The following is a 5,155-nucleotide window of genomic DNA, read 5'->3' as shown; positions in this document are numbered from 1 at the left end:
GGCGGGCGTTCCCAGTCCGCGGAGTCGGCCCCTCGCAGAGGCTTCTGCGCCTTGCCACCCTAGTGTCTTAGGGTTTAGCGGATGCGATCTGGAGCAACCTGCAAGGCTCTCTGCGCCCCACACGCGCGCCCCGCGGGAAGCGGCCGTGCAGGAGCTGAGCGTCTGGTCTCCAGCAGGATCCCAGTGCCAGAGTCCGCTCCCGCTACACGGGGACTCCTTCAAGAGGAGTCCGGGGTGCAGTCCATCGTGCCCGAGAGCTGGTGCTGGGGAGACTCCTGCGAGCGCAGAGAGAGCTTTGTGGGCTGGTGGTGGAGGAGGAGGCCCCTTCCGAGGAAGCTGGGGGTCGAGTGAATGTTCAAAGCTCTGACTCTGAAGACCTCACCAAAACCCCGCGATGCCCACCACGGCCAGATTCCTGGGCCATTCAAAGGCCACCCCCGCTGGACTTCTGCCTGTCTGTTGGGAGACTCCGGAGTCCTTCATTGGCTTCCAAAAGGCTTTGGTTTTAGGCAATTTTCATGACCTCCCTGGTCCTTGATTTCCTTACACAATGAGCGAGGGGATTAAACTCTATAAAGAGCTGCTATTTCTAAAGACCCCCCCCCCTACTCCCCATCCCTCACCCCTTGGAAAGCGCAGAGGGAAGCTCTGGATTTTCAGAATCTGAACTGGGAGTTGTGACAGGAGACTGAGCCCTCCACTGATATATCCCAATATTGCACCCTTGGAATATGGACTCTGTTTTGTCAGATCTTCCCCATTTTCTCAGAGCGTCTGGAATCTCTGAGATTTATACTCTGTTGGCTAAAACAAAACAACAAAACCTATGCTGGCCAAAGACAGCATATCTCAAAATGAATGCAGTTCCTTTGGGCACCAACTTAAAATTCCTGATATCCTTTGAGTGGTGACATTCTGTGATCCCCACCTTATGTGGAATTAACCCTGCCCTCCTCCCCTTTTAAAAAATATGTTCCCAAACTTTATTGAGATACAAACTACATATAACATTGCATAAGTTTAAGGTATACAATTTGATGACTTGATATATGTATATATTGCGAAATGATTATCATAATAAGGTTAGTCAACACATCCATCACCAAGCATAATTATAATGTGTATGTGTGTGGTGAGAACTTTTAAGATCTGATTTCTTAGCAACTTTCAAGTATTCCATATCAACGTATGGAGCACTTCTTCATTCTTTCTTTTATAATTGTAAATGGCCCATTGTGTGGATATACTACAGGTTTTAAAAAATGTTTCTGTTGCTAGACACTTTGGTTTAATTTTCAAAATATGCCTGTTAAATTACGAATTGGTTTATATCCCAATTTTTAGCAAACATAGTGCTACACATAGTGCTATAATATAAAATTAATAGTTCTTCAATGAATAACTATACATAACATCTTTTTGTATATATGCAAATGTATTTGAATGACAATTTTCTAGAAGTGGCATTGCTCCAGACATAAAAGCATTTTAAAATTTTGTAGAGATTGCCACATTGAACTTCATTGTGGTCTAACCATTTTTCACTTTTGCAGTAAGCAGTCTTTGGTAGAGGTGACTGTCGGGACTGCGTTTGAATCATTAATCAAATGTCTGTTGAGATCAAAGAAGGCAATGTTGAAAAGCATGATTTCTCAGGAATGCAGTTCTCTCAACCTGTCCTCAGTTCTGAATGCAGGGTATCTTCTCAGTCATTTAAAGTATGGTGGGGAAGGGCACTGTTCCTGAGAACATTACCTCAAGTTACTTTTTTTGTGGTCTGTGTGTCTCTCTTGTAGTAATTAATTATAAATTTAAAAATGCACCCTTGTTGCCCAGCTGACATGGCTCAAAGGTTGAGCATGGATTCCAGGTCAGGGCATATACCTGGGTTGCAGGTTGGATCCCCAGTAGGGGGTGTGCAGGAGGCAGCCAATCAATGATTCTCTTTCATCATTGATGTTTCAATCTCTTTCCCTCTCTCTTCCTCTCTGAAATCAATAAAAACATATTTTTAAAAAATATATTTTATTGATTTTTTTACAGAGAGGAAAGGAGAGGGATAGAGAGTTAGAAACATCGATCAGCTGCCTCCTGCACACTCCCCACTGGGGATGTGCCCGCAACCAAGGCACATGCCCTTGACCGGAATCGAACCTGGGACCCTTCAGTCTGCAGGCTGACGCTCTTTCCACTGAGCCAAACCAGTTAGGGCAATAAAAACATATTTTTAAAAAATGTACCCTTGTAGACACATTGTTAGGTAAGCTCTTTAATTACTTTAAAAGTAAATGTAATTAAGCTTTATAAATTATAGTTGGAAAAGGTGGAGCATAATTTAATGGTTCTAGGTGCACTGACACTGGCTCCTCTCTTTCATTCAATCCAGCTGGCTTCCACAGGGTTCTGGGAGGAGTGGCTCTGTAAGACACGCTGGTTGGCTCACTTGGTCCAGGCAAAGTATGTTTTCCTTTCAGGTTTCCTGGTGCCTCCAGGGCAGTACCAGGAAGATGACAGTCCAGAGGGAGATGAAGCATCAGATAGGCACCTGCTAGTCACACTTTCTGCCTATGGCATCCAAATTGGAAAGGAGAGAGTAAAACTCATTATTCACAGATCACATAATATTATACATAGAAAATCCTAAAGATTCCTCCAAAAACTCCTAGATCTAATAAATGAATTCTGCAGGGTAGCAGGATATAAAATTTAATAATCAGAAATTGGTGGAATTTTTATACACCAATAATGAACTGTCAGAATGAGAAATTAAGAAAAGAATTCCATTTGCTATTACAATGAGAAAATAAGGTACCTAGGAATAAATTTAACCAAAGAGGTATAAAACCTGTACTTGGAAAATTATAGAATGCTGAAGAAAGAAATTGAGGAAGATACAAAAAAGTGGAAAGCATATGCTGCGTTCATGGATTGAGGAATTAACGTTATTAAAATGTCCGTACTACTCAGAGCAATATATAAATTAAATACCACTCCTACTAAAATACCAATGGCATATTTCACAGATCTAGAACAAATACTTCAAAAACTTATATGGAACCTAAATGACCCTGAGTAGCTGCAGCAATCTTGAGAAAGAAGGACAAAGCTGGAGGGATCACAAAACCTGATATCAAACTATACTACACGTCCATTGTAATCAAAACAGCCTGGGACTGGCATAAGAACATATCGATCAGAGGAACAGAACAGAGAGCCCAGAAATTAACCCATGCCCTTAAGATCAATTAATATTTGTCAGGAGGCAAGAGCATACAATGGAGTAAAGACAGTCTCTTCAATAAATGCTGTTGGGAAAATTGGACACGTGCAAGGAAAAAATAAAAGAAACTAGACTACCAACTAACACCTATACATAAGAATAAACTAAAAATGAATAAAAGAATTAAATGTAAGTCTATGAGTCTATCATCTTTGCATCTACCTCAAATGCCAAAGCAGTCCCCTCATTGTGCCTGATGGTAGCTCAATAGGTTACTCCAGTTATGATTTTTCTCTAAGCCCTTTTAGCCTCACTTTAAAAACTATTATTAATGAAACTGGCACACCGGTCCTGAGCTGTTCAGAGCCTCCCTCGCTAAGATCAAAAGGTCGCGACTCCGCCTTAGTCTCCCGGGCCCCCAGACTTGCAGGTGACAGAACCGAGTCCCGGGGTTATGAACTGGCCGCAGTCTCAGCACGGTCAGTGGGGAGAAGACGCCATTCGGGAGCAAGATAAATGAGCTATTGGGTTAAAGTATTGTTGAGGAAGGGGTAGTAAAAGATATGAATGCAAGTGAAAGGACAATGTGGCTGGAGACTGGATGCTTGTAGTTATTGTAGGGTGATGTAGAATAAGGGATGGAGGTGGTGTCTAGAGTGAGTTCTTTGGAGAAGAGGTCAAGGAATCAGAATATTAAAAGGATCATGTACATGGATATCTTAATCACCAAAAATTAAGGTAATAGTTGTGGTCATGACATTTAAATCCAGGGATTCTGGAGAATAGGAAGGAAGACAAGTGAGAGTCTAGAAGTGGTGATGTAAAGAGAAACAAGGTAATCATCTACCCCATCCACAGGCTCAACATTAGGAATGTAGAAGATAGCTGTTTTTTGAAAACGCAGCAAAGAATTGAAACATTAGCTTCCAAGCTATGAAATATAGCATTAGAAATTTGCTCTTTGAGAAATTTCTTCCCTCTCCAAAGACTGCCTTGCCCATTACTTTTAAAGATTTTTAAAAGAATGCTGATTATGAGTGAAAAGGAAAAACATGTTAAATGTTGGCTTTGTGAAGAAGGGCATTATCCTATCTTATAGCAAGTGTGAGAGTCTGTTAATACTGAACTGGGCCTGTTATATTTGACTTCAGAGGCAAGAAATCTACAGTGGCAGATCTGTTTGTTATTACCATTCACATTAGTTTTTGTCCTGTGGAAATATAATAGGCAGCTTGGAACAGTGTACTATTGTTCACATCAAATGGATGGGAAGATTCAGTTCTTAATTAATCACAGAATGGGTAACTGATAATTTTAAATCCCAGAAAGTAGTCACAATCACATATACTAGTAAGTCCATGAAATTGATAGTTGCCTTTTTTTCCTGAAAATGGTCACAATTGCTTGTGAGAGCACTCACTGCTCCATCCTGCTGACTGGCCAAGTGTGGGAGCACTCACTGCTCCATTATCCTCTGTTTGCTGGGTGTACAGTCATCCTGCCGATGACTACGCCAATTGTCAGGAACTCACACATACTTCTGAATCCTGCTCACAGCATCAAGTATCAGAGCAAGTTCCTCCTTAAACCTTGCTTTCTTCTACATTAGTTGGGAACTCAGTTCCTCCTTTATCCTCTGCTCCACTATGCCAACTATTGGGTCTGAGCCCCTCTGCCAGGGGCTGGATCTCCTTGGACGCCAGGTGGTAGATGGAGAAGCCATAATAAATTGTAGATGTATAAGTGAATCTTTATTATAGGAGCCAGTGGCCAAGTAGCCATTGCTAATAAGGAGCCACTAGACAAAACAGTTCTTCAAAGCAAAGTCCCATACAGTAGGTAGTCACACATGGGCTAGGTAATAATACATCTTTCCTACAAAACAGTAGCCTCCTACACAGTTGTACAGGAGCCATCCTTAGATCTACAGCCTCT

Source organism: Myotis brandtii, unplaced genomic scaffold, assembly GCF_000412655.1.
Source record: "Myotis brandtii unplaced genomic scaffold, ASM41265v1 scaffold45, whole genome shotgun sequence".
NCBI lineage: Eukaryota > Metazoa > Chordata > Mammalia > Chiroptera > Vespertilionidae > Myotis > Myotis brandtii.
This window is presented reverse-complemented; position numbering follows the sequence as displayed.